The 11,833-nt window shown below is 42.4% G+C and overlaps 1 non-coding gene across 1 annotated transcript; it reads right to left on the bottom strand.

Annotated features, from left to right (window-relative positions):
• Positions 1 to 9,858: 9,858 nt before the first annotated feature.
• On the bottom strand, positions 9,859 to 9,965 carry LOC139031946 (U6 spliceosomal RNA). The gene has a single exon (XR_011484495.1). It is a non-coding gene; the product is annotated as a U6 spliceosomal RNA (small nuclear RNA).
• Between the last annotated feature and the right edge of the window lie 1,868 nt (positions 9,966 to 11,833).

Below are 11,833 nucleotides of genomic sequence, written 5' to 3'. Positions count from 1 at the left end.
AATGAAATGCTCTGTGATTTTTCTTCCTCTGGCAAGAAGAGAAAACAAGTATTTCTTGTATCGTACTGGATTTCGGTTAAAATCATTTGTAAAAATGTAATCCTTTGTTTTTAATTAAAGCAAAGCAGAATGTGTGTGCAATTGCTAACTTTTGGTAACCAACATTGTGCTTCAGTTTAAATCACACCAAGAATTCATAATAATATTAGATTCCTTGAAATATATATACAAGAGAAAGGCAACTGTAAGCTCTTTCAAGGTCCATTTTCTTAGATTCCTTTATTCATTTACAGAATATATTAGAGGATCTTTTAAGTGCCAGCAATCAGAATCTTCATTATTTATTACATCATTATGAATTTGGCCTCTTTATACCTGGTGTGTGTGTTTGTGGTAGTCGCTCAGTCGTGTCTGATTCTTTGCAACCCCATGGACTGTAGCCTACCAGTCTCCTCTGTCCACTGAATTCCCTAGGCAAGAATACTGGAGTGGGTACCGATTCCATTCTCCAGGGGATCTTCCTGACCAGGGATCAAACATGGGTCTCCCCCATTACAAACAGATTCTTTACCATCTGAGCTATCAGGGAAGCCTGGTAAAGCTCCTCAATATTCATACTTCATACTCACATTATAATAGCTATTCCAGGTTTCTTATGCTTGCAGCTTGCATGCCATAACTTTCTAATCCTTTATATTTTTAACTGAAATGCTCAGTGAGATTATTTCAGATTCATATGCAGCTGTTGTTGCTTTGTTTAGTCACCAAGTCATGTCCAATTCCTTGTGACCCCATGAACTGCAGCCCACCAGGTCCCCCTGTCCCTCACCATCTCCCAGAGTTTGCCCAAGTTCATGTCCATTGAATCAGTGATGTCATCCAACCATCTCATCTTCTGCCACCCTCTTGCTCTTTTGCTTTCAATCTTTCCCAGCTTCAGTCTTTTTCAGTGAGTCCCCTCTTCATATCAGGTGGCCAAGGTATTGGAGCTTCAGCTTCAGCATCAGTCCTTCCAATGAGTATTCAGGGTTGACTTTCCTTAGGATTGACTTATTTGATCTCCTTGAGTCCAAGGGACTCTCAAGAGTCTTCTCCATCACCACAGTTCGAAAGCATCAGTTCTTTGGTGCTCAGTCTTCTTTATGGTGCAACTCTCCCATCCATACATGACTACTGGAAAGACAGTAGCTTTGACTATACGGATCCTTGTCAGCAAAGAGATGTCTTTGCTTTTTAATGTGCTGTCGAGGTTTGTCATAGCCTTTCTTCTAAGAAGCAAGTGTCTTCTAATTTCATGGCTGCAGTCACCATCCACAGTGATTCTGGAGCACAAGAATAGAAAATCTGTCACTGCTTCCACTTTTTTCCCTTCTATTTGCCATGAGGTGATGACGGGACTGGATGCCATAATCTTGTTTGTTCTTTTTTAATGTTGAGTTTTAAGCCAACTTTTTCGCTCTCCTCTTTCACCCTCATCAAGAGCTTCTTTAGTTCCTCTTCACTTTCTGCCAGAAGAGTGGTATCATCTGCATATCTGAGGTTGTAGATATTTCTCCCAGCAATCTTGACTGCAGCTTTTAGCTCATCCAGCCCAGCATTTCGCATGATGTACTCTGCATAAACTTAAATAAACAGGGTGACAATATATGGCCTTATCATACTCCTTTCCCAATTTTGAACCAGTCAGTTGTTCCAGGTAAGGTTTGAACTGTTGCTTTTTGACCCGCATACAGGTTTCTCAGAAGGCAGGTAAGGTGGTCTGGTAGTCCCATCTCTTGAAGAATTTTACACAGTTTGTTGTGACCCACACAGTCAAAGGCTTTTGTATAATCAATGAAACAGAAGTAGATGTTTTTCTGGAATTCCGTTGCTTTCTCGGTGATCCAACAGATGTTGGCAATTCGATCTGTGGTTCCTATGCCTTTTCTAAACCCAGCTTGTAAATCTGAAAGTTCTCGATTCAAGTACTGCTGAAATCTAGCATGAAGGATTTGAGCATAACCTTTCTAGCATGGGAAGTGTATGCAGATGTCCGATAGTTTGAACATTCTTTAGCACTACCTTTCTTTGGAATTGGGATGGAAATTCAAATGCAGTACCTAGATATAATATAAGGAAAAACTGCATAGGTTTCATCCAATTTCTTCAAATAGTAATATTTGAAAAACTATAATATAATGTCACAACTGAGATATCAATACTGATATAATCTACTGAACTTATTCAGAATTCTTCAGTGAATTCATTGTAGTGTGTGTGTGTGTGTGTGTGTGTGTGTGTGTGTGTGTGTATTTAGTACTGTCTATAAAGAAGACTAAGCGCCGAAGAGCTGAGGCTTTTGCATTATGATGCTGGAGAAGACTCTTGAGAGTCCCTTAGACTGCAAGGAATCAAACCAGTCAATTCTAAAGGAAATCAACCCTGAATATTCATTGGAAGGACTGTTGATGAAGCTTAAGCTCCAATACTTTGGCCACCTGAAGCAAAGAGCTGACTCACTGGAGAAGACCTGATGCTAGGAAAGATTGAAAGCAAAAAGAGAAGGGGGTGACAGAGGATGAGATGGTTGGACAGCATCACTGACTCAATGGACATGAGTTTGAGCAAACTCTGGGAGATAGTGGAGGACAGAGGATCCTGACTTGCTGCTGTCCATGGGAGTGCAAAGAGTCAGACACAACTTAGTGACTGAACAATTCTTCAGTCTTATTGGGTAACTGTGCCAGATAGACTATTCTTGGTTGGCAGTATTTTTATTTCAGAGCTCTGAATACTCCTTGGGAAGAAAGTTATGACCAACCTAGACAGCATATTAAAAAGCAGACACATTACTTTGCCAACAAAGGTCTGTCTAGTCAAGGCTATAGTTTTTCCAGTGGTCATGTATGGATGTGAGAGTTGGACTATAAAGAAAGCTGAGCGCCGAAGAATTGATGCTTTTGAACTGTGGTGTTGGCAGAGACTCTTGAGAGTCCCTTGGACTGCAAGGAGATCCAACCAGTCCATCGTAAAGGAGATCAGTCCTGGGTGTTCATTGGAAGGACTGATGCTGAAGCTGAAACTCCAATATTTTGGCCACCTGATTCAAAGAGCTGACTCATTGGAAAAGACTCTGATGCTGGGAAAGATTGAGGGCAGGAGAAGGGGACGACAGAGGATGAGATGGTTGGATGGCATCACCAACTCGATGGTCATGGGTTTGGGTGGTCTCTGGTGATGGACAGGGAAGCCTGGCGTGCTGTGGTTCATGGTGTCACAAAGATCAGACACAACTGAGTGACTGAACTGAATATATTATCACTCTGTCTCCTGACATATAGGGTTTCTGCTCAGATATTCACTCATCACACCATTGGGTTTCCCTTGTAATTTGCAGGCTTCTTTTCTGTTGCTGCTTTTGAGAGTCACTCTTTGTTTTTTATTTTTGGCAGTTTTATTGCAAGGTGTCTTATAAAGGATCTCTTCACATTGAGATTGCTTAGTAACTTTTGAGTTCATGAACTTGGATATCCAAATCTTTCCTCAGATTTGGGAAGCTATCAGTCATTATTTGATTAAGTAACCTATCTTTCCCTGTTTTCCTCTATTTTCCTTCTGGAACACCAGTAATTGTCAAATTGTTTCTTGTGAAGGTATCCCATAGATCATGTAAGTTTTCTTCACTCTTTTTCATTCTTTTTCCTTTGTTCTCCTCTGATTGGGTAATTTCAAAGTTCCTGTCTTCTAGCCCACAGATCCTTCCTTCTGCATGATGCAGTCTTCTGTCGGTACTCTTTATGGCATTTTTAATTTCATTCATTGTATTCCCCAGCCTCAGAATCTATATGGTTCTGTGTGTGTGTGTGTGTGTGTGTGTGTGTGTGTGTGTGTGTGTGTGTGATTTCCGTCTCATTTTTAAGCTTCTCATTTTGTTTGTGGGTGATTTTCCAGATTTTAATCAATTGTCCTTACGTGTTTTCTTATAGCTGATTGACTTCTTAATAAAAAGCTATTTAGAATTCTTTTTGGCTAAATTGCAGATCTTTGGGGTTGGTGACTGTAAAATTATAGCAGTATTTTGATGATGGTGTTATGTTTCTTTGACTTTTAATGTTTCTTGGACTCTTATAGTTCTGTATTTGCATTTGAAGTCACATCCTTCAGTGTTTACTGTCTACCTTTGGGAGAGAAATACCTTCTGTCAGCCCTGCTAGTGATTCCGAGGCTTTCTCAGATCTTCTTTTGATGCACCTGATCCACGCTTCTTGTTCTCTCATAAGAGCAGAGTTCTTAAGCTGGTAAGCCTTCTCTTTATCCTGCCATACATCCTGCTGACAGCCTCCATCTTGCTTTCCCATAGGTGACACTAAAGCTCAAGTTTGTGATTTCTCTCTGGTCTGAAAATTTGGGCTGGCGTTCTGGGCACGCTCACTAAATGATTGCCAAAGCTTGTTCTTGCCTCTGCTGTCAGGAGCACACACAGGGAATCAGTCACAGGATGAGGAGTGTGTATTTAAGGAGCAAAGTACATGAGCATTCCTGTGGACCAGCTAGAGGAATCTATAGGTGACTCATTCCCTGCAGCTTGTGGGTACATTTCCCGATGAAGTCTGAAATGCAGCTAGTAGGACCTGCATCCCCTTTTTCAAATGTTATTTTTATTTTTCATTTATTTATTTTACAAGTTGAGGTCTATGGGACTTCCTTGGTGGTCCAGTGGTTAAGAATTTGTCTGCCAATGTAGGGGGCACAGGTTCAAGTCCTGGTCTGAGAACTAAGATCCCATGTCCCTCAAAGAAACTAAGCCCTTGAGCCATGACTACTGAGCCTGAGCGCTACAGCCCTTGCTCCACAACAAGAGAAGCCACTGCAATGAGAAGCCCACATATCACAACTGAAGAGCCATTTCCACTCCCCATTCAGTGAGAAGCCCGTGCGCCGCAGCTGGAAAGCAGCTCCCACTCCCCACTCACCCCAAATAGAGAAAGTCTTTGTGCAGCATCAAAAAGCAGCATAGCCAAAAGCAAAAACAAATAAAAATTTTAAAATTGAGGTATAGTTATACACAACATTATATAAGTTTCAGATGTACACGTAGTGACTCACGGTTTTTAAAGCTTATGTTCCCTTTGCAGTTATTATAAAATACTGGCTATATTCTCTGTGTTGTACAATATATCTGTTGTTGTTGTTCAGTCGCTAAGTCATATCCAACTCTTTGCGACCCCATGATTTGAAGCACAGCAGGATCCTCTGTCCTCCCCTCTGTCTTCCAATCTCCTGAACTTTGTCATAGCTTTCCTTCCAAGGAGCAAGAGTCTTTTAAAGGGACTGAAGACTATCCCAGAAGAAATAAAGCTGAAAGAGTTCATCACCACAAACCTGTCTTACAAGAAATGCTGAATGAAGTTCTTACAGCTGAGGTGAAAGGACACTAATGGATGACATGAACCCCCAAAAAAAATATGAAAATATTCAACACGCTGGTGTGGGTAAGTATATAGTCCAATTCTGAATACCCTAATGCTGTAATATGTTGGTGTGCTAACCGCTTAATTCAGATTTAAAGGCAAAAGACAAAAGTATTAAAAATAATAATACTTACAATGATACATTAATGATGACAAAAGAGTAAATTGTGATATCAAGCACATAATATAGGAGTAAAAGGATAGTTTTTTGTATGCAATCAAAGTTGAGTTTCTATCATCATGAAGCAGACTGTGTATTTATAAGTAGTTTAATATAAGTCCTATGGTGTGTGCTGTGTGCTAAGTTGCTTCAGTTATGTCCATCTCTTTGCAGCCCTATGAACTGTAGCCCACCAGGCTCCTCTGTCCATGGGATTCTCCAGGCAAGAATACTGGAGTGGGTTGCCATTTCCTCCTCCAGAGTATCTTCCTGACCCAGGGAATGAACCTGCGGCTCCTGCATTGCAGGCAGATTCTCTACTCTGAGCCACCAGGGAAGCCCTAAGCCCTGGGGTGACATAAAGCAAGTCCTACAATAGATTCACAAAAGATAAGGAGAAGGATATCAAAGCTTGCCACTGTGGAAAATCATCAATTCACAAAAGAAAGTAGAGAGGAGGAAAGGAAAAAGAGACTAAAAAAGTGAGAATAGCATGGCATTAGTAAGTCTTCAACTATGAATAACTGCTCTGTATGTAAATGGATTAATTCCCCGATCAAAAAATCATACAGTGATCACATGAAATGGCCAACTCAAGGGGTGGAGATCAGCAGCATGTTCCAAAGTACTGAATCAGTCAAATGTGGAAAGAAAGACAAGATTGAGTGACTGAAAAACAAGAAAGAGCAGCTGACTATCCAGACTCCTAGGAGGGGAAACCTCTGTATGGCCTCCTAAATACAGTAAGATGCTAATAGGGCAAACCATGGGTTTCCCTAGGGGCTCAGATGGTAAAGAATCTGCCTGCAATGTGGGAAACCTGGGTTTGATCCCTGGTTTGGGAAGATCCCCTGGAGGAGGGCAAGGCAACCCACTCCAATATTCTTACCTGGAGAATCCCCAAAGACAGAGGAGCCTGGCCAACTACAGTCCATGGGGTCACAAAGAGTCAGACACGACTGAGTGATTAAGCAGAGCACAGCAGAGTGCAAACCGACATCTTTAATAATGTTAAGAAACCAGTTCTGCATAATCATAAGTACAGGATACCAGCCAAAGAGCATTCTAAAAGAACATCACCAGGGTCAGATCCCGGCTGTAATATCTGAAAATCTTTTCAATGTAACAAAGTGAAACTACAAACAAAAAAGGATGCTAAGCCTAATGACCAGTGGCTTAGATCCAAATCACCTTGGAAGTTCCCCTCTCCAACTAAAAATCAGTCCATCTATAATCCAAATTATTTAGCCTCAGCTGGTTTGAGGATTTGTGATCAAAACGGCCAATTAACCCCCAATATTCATTTTACCTGTAATACAGAATCTTGGCCTCCTGGAAGAAAGGCTGCATTTCACATTCTCTCTGGCAGAGACATGTAGCCATATGAAATCCTTAGCAGCAGTGTTTTCTAGACAATGGGATGTGAGAAGTAATGTGCACACATGAATAGATGCTCAACACTGCTAATTATTCAGTTCAGTTCAGTTCAGTCACTCAGTCGTGTCTGACTCTGCGACCCCATGAATAGCAGCATGCCAGGCCTCCCTGTCCAACACCAACTCCCAGAGTTTAGTCAAACTCATGCCCATCGAGTCGGTGATGCCATCCAGCCATCTCATCCTCTGTCGTCCCCTTCTCCTCCTGCCCACAATCCGTCCCAGCATCAGGGTCTTTTCCAATGAGTCAACTCTTCACATGAGTTGGCCAAAGTATTAGAGTTTCAGCATCAGTCCTTCCAATGAACACCCAGGACTGATCTCCTTTAGGATAGACTGGTTGGATCTCCTTGCAGTCCAAGAGACTCTCAAAAGTCTTCTCCAATGCTAATTATTAGAGAAAAGCAAATTGAAACTATAATGACATACCACCTCATGCTGGTCAGGATGGCCATCATTAAAAACTCAACAGATAAATTCGGGAGAGGGTATAGAGAAAAGGGAACCTTCCTACACTGTGGGTGGGAATGTCTACATTGGTGCAGCCACTGTGAAAAGTAGTATTGAGGTTCCTCAGAAAACTAGATATAGAATTTTCATATGATCTAGCAGTCACACTCCTGGCCATGTATTTTATTTTTATAAAAAATAAATTTTAAAAGAAAGAAGCAATGTGCACCACCTCTAGGTTATCTTTAAAGAGATGTGCCCTTTCCCTTCATTTTTGAACCCAGGCAGCCTATGTTCAGGAAAGATTGAGGACATGAGGAGAAGGGGACGACAAAAGATGAGATGGTCGAATGGCATCATCAACTCAATGGACATGAGTCTGAGCAAACTCCAGGAGATTGTGAAGGACAGGGAAGCCTGGCGTGCTGCAGTCCATGGGGTCATGACGAGTCGGACACAACTGAGTGACTGAACAACAACAAGCCTAACTTCCAAAAAAAGCAAACAAAAACCTGAGCTGCTTTTTGTTTATTTTATTGATGTATAGTTGATTTACAGTATTGTGTTAGTTTCTGCTGTCCAGCAAAGTGATTCGGTTATACATACATATGCATCCTTTCCCATGTTCTTTTCCATTATGGTATATAACAGAATACTGAATACAGTTTCCTGTGCTATACAGTAGGACCTTGTTGCTTACCATTCTGTATATACAAGTGTTTGGGCTTTCAAGGTGGCTCAGTGGTAAAGGATCCACCTGCCAATGCAGGAGACCCAGGAGGTACAAGTTTTATCCCTGAGTTAGGAAGATCCCATGGAGGAGGAAATGGCAATCCACTCCAGTATTCCTGCCAAGATAATCCCATGGACAGACGAGGCTGGCAGGCTACAGTCCATAGGGGAGCAAAGAGTCAGACACAGCACACATGCATCCAATAGTTTGCATCTGCTAATCCCAAACTCCCAGTCCATCCCTCACCCACCTCCCACTCCCACTGGGAATCACAAGTCTCTTCTCTATGTCTGTGAGTCTAAAAACCTAAGTTCTTTTTTTTTTTCATTTATTTTTATTAGTTGGAGGCTAATTACTTTACAATATTGTAGTGGTTTTTGTCATACATTGACATGAATCAGCCATGGATTTACATGCGTTCCCCATTCCAATCCCTCCTCCCGCCTCCCTCCCCATCCCATCCCTCTGGGTCTTCCCAGTGCACCAGCCCTGAGCACTTGTCTCATGCATCCAACCTGGGCTGGTGGTCTGTTTCACCCTTGATAGTATACTTGTTTCAATGCTATTCTCTCAGATCATCCCACCCTCGCCTTCTCCCACAGAGTCCAAAAGTCTGTTCTCTACATCCATGTCTCTTTTTCTGTTTTGCATATTGGCTTATCATTACCATCTTTTAAAATTCCATATATATGCGTTAGTATACTGTATAGGTCTTTATCTTTCTGGCTTACTTCACCCTGTATAATGGGCTCCAGTTTCATCCATCTCATTAGAACTGATTCAAATGAATTCTTTTTAATGGCTGAGTAATATTCCATGGTGTATATGTACCACAGCTTCCTCATCCATTCGTCTGCTGATGGGCATCTGGGTTGCTTCCATGTCCTGGCTATTATAAACAGTGCTGCGATGAACATTGGGGTGCACGTGTCTCTTTCAGATCTGGTTTCCTTGGTGTGTATGCCCAGGAGTGGTATTGCTGGGTCATATGGCAGTTCTATTTCCAGTTTTTTAAGCAATCTCCACACTGTTCTCCATAGCGGCTGTACGAGTTTGCAATCCCACCAACAGTGTAAGAGGGTTCCCTTTTCTCCACACCCTCTCCAGCATTTATTGCTTGTAGACTTTTGGATAGCAGCCATCCTGACTGGCGTGTAATGGTACCTCGTTGTGGTTTTGATTTGCATTTCTCTGATAATGAGTGATGTTGATCATCTTTTCATGTGTTTGTTAGCCATCTGTATGTCTTCTTTGGAGAAATGTCTGTTTAGTTCTTTGGCCCATTTTTTGATTGGGTCGTTTATTTTTCTGGAATGGAGCTGGAGGAGTTGCTTGTATATTTTTTAGATTAATCCTTTGTTGCTTCGTTCGCTATTATTTTCTCCCAATCTGAGAGCTGTCTTTTCACCTTGCTTATAGTTTCCTTTGTTGTGCAAAAGCTTTTAAGTTTAATTAGGTCCCATTTGTTTATTTTTGCTTTTATTTCCAATATTCTGGGAGGTGGGTCATAGAGGATGCTGCTGTGATTTATGTCAGAGAGTGTTTTGCCTATGTTTTCCTCTAGGTTATAGTTTCTGGTCTTACATTTAGATCTTTAATCCATTTTGAGTTTATTTTTGTGTATGGTGTAAAAATATGGAATGCTTCACGAATTTGCTTGTCATCCTTGCGCTGGGGCCATGCTAATCTTCTCTGTATAGTTCCAATTTTAGTATATGTGCTGCCAAAGTGAGCACAAAACCTGAGTTCTTAATCATCGTTATTATATGTGTTATATTGCTAATGGTCCCAACTTGCTCCTCCGCCACCTAGGACATTGTCTTCACATCATGATCCAAAATGATTCCCTCTCCTGTCTGCATTCTACCCACCTGGAAGGGAAGAGTCACAATTTAAAAAGCTGCCTTCCCATCCAATGGAGGAAGAAATGGCAACCCACTCCAGTACTCTTGCCTGGAAAATTCCATGGACAGAGGAGACTTGTAGGCTACAGTTCATGGGGTCGCAAAGAGTTGGACACGACTGAGTGACTTCACTTCACTTCCCATCCAAAACTCTTAACACTGCGCTCCTCTGCCCTCTAGGTGTATTTTACATAATCACTGAGTCAATTTCCTGACTGGGCTGGAGGCAGGGTGTCAAAAGGGCCGCTGGAGCTCCAGGGGTCAGTGTGGAACAAGAACAATATACAAACAGGAGTATTCGCGGAACCTAGGAGAGGAGAAATCCTGATTATTCCCTCTACCACCTGGCTGCAGACTCTGACCACACCTTTAGTGAAAAAGACTGAAAGTCTATGTCAGTGGAGTGCAGAATAACCATAATTCCTCACCTAAATTTCTGATTACACCACCTGCATTGTACGCAGATGGATGGAGCACCCACAAAACCCCAGGCAGTCTGTCTCTTGCGATCAAGGCAAGCAAGATCTTTGCTCTCAGAGATTGTGTTCCTTTTTTGAAAAACATTGTTATTTATTCTTCTTGTTGTTATTTTATTTATTTTTATTTTTTGGCCATGCCCACAGGAAGTTGGTTTACCTGATAGCTCAGCCGGTAAAGAATCTGCCTGCAATGTGGGAGACCTGGGTTCAATCCCTGGGTTTGGATGATCCCCTGGAGAAGGGGAAGGCTACCCACTCCAGTTATCTGGCCTGGAGAATTCCATGGACCATATAGTCCATGGGGTCACAAAGAGTTGGACACAACTGAGCAACTTTCAATCCATCAGTTAGAATCACGGCATGTGAAACTTTAGAGTTTCCCAACCGGGGATGGAACCCTTACCTCCTGCATTGGGAATGAAAGTGAAAGCTGCTCAGTCCTGTCTCTTTGCAAGCCCCTGCATTGGAAGGGCGGAGTCTTAACCACTGGACCACCAGGGACATCCCAGAGGTTTGCATTCTAATGGGAAAAGAAAGGGGCAGGGACCGGGGAAAGAACAGATGATACCAAGTAAGAAATAACTGAACATGAGTGGTGCCAGGCCAATGTAAACAGGGTCCAGGTTGTGTAGGATGTGGAATGCTGGGGGAAGTGAGTGCTGGGGGACGTGAAGGGAGAGTCCTAACGCAGGGCGTGAGCTTGGTTTCAGGTTTCTAAAACACCACTCTAGCTTCTCAGTGGAAAGTGGATTTCAGAGGACAAGAAGAGAAGCAGGAAGACCAGCTAGATAATTACTGCAGAGGTCCCAGTGAGAGGGACTGATGAGAGGTGACTTGGCTTGGGAAGGAGGCAGTGGAGGGCGAGAGACGTTTGGTCTGCACTGTGGAGGCAAAGCCCACAGGATTGCTTGTGGATTAGGTGCAGGAGGGGGAGTTGAGAAGAGGGGCAAAAAAAATCCAGGATTTACAAATATGTTCATAATTCTCCTTTCAGACCGGTGGTCCCATCATTCCCAATGTATCCTCTTCAAATCTTCCCAGACCAGGGATCGAACTCACATCCCATACATTGGCAGACGGATTCTTAGCCACTGTTGTTTTAAGCCACAGTTTGTGATAGTTTGTCACAGCAGCCCTAGGGGGAGAAGCTGTGGGCTTCCGTTTGCCCAGCAGTTGAGGGCCTTTAACCGAGTTCAAGCTCCTCACTACATGATAGGCTGA

Source organism: Odocoileus virginianus, chromosome 28 (assembly GCF_023699985.2).
Source record: "Odocoileus virginianus isolate 20LAN1187 ecotype Illinois chromosome 28, Ovbor_1.2, whole genome shotgun sequence".
Classification (NCBI taxonomy): Eukaryota; Metazoa; Chordata; class Mammalia; order Artiodactyla; family Cervidae; genus Odocoileus; species Odocoileus virginianus.
The sequence above is the reverse complement of the archived record's forward strand: the minus strand, read 5'-3'. Positions and strand labels throughout refer to the sequence as shown.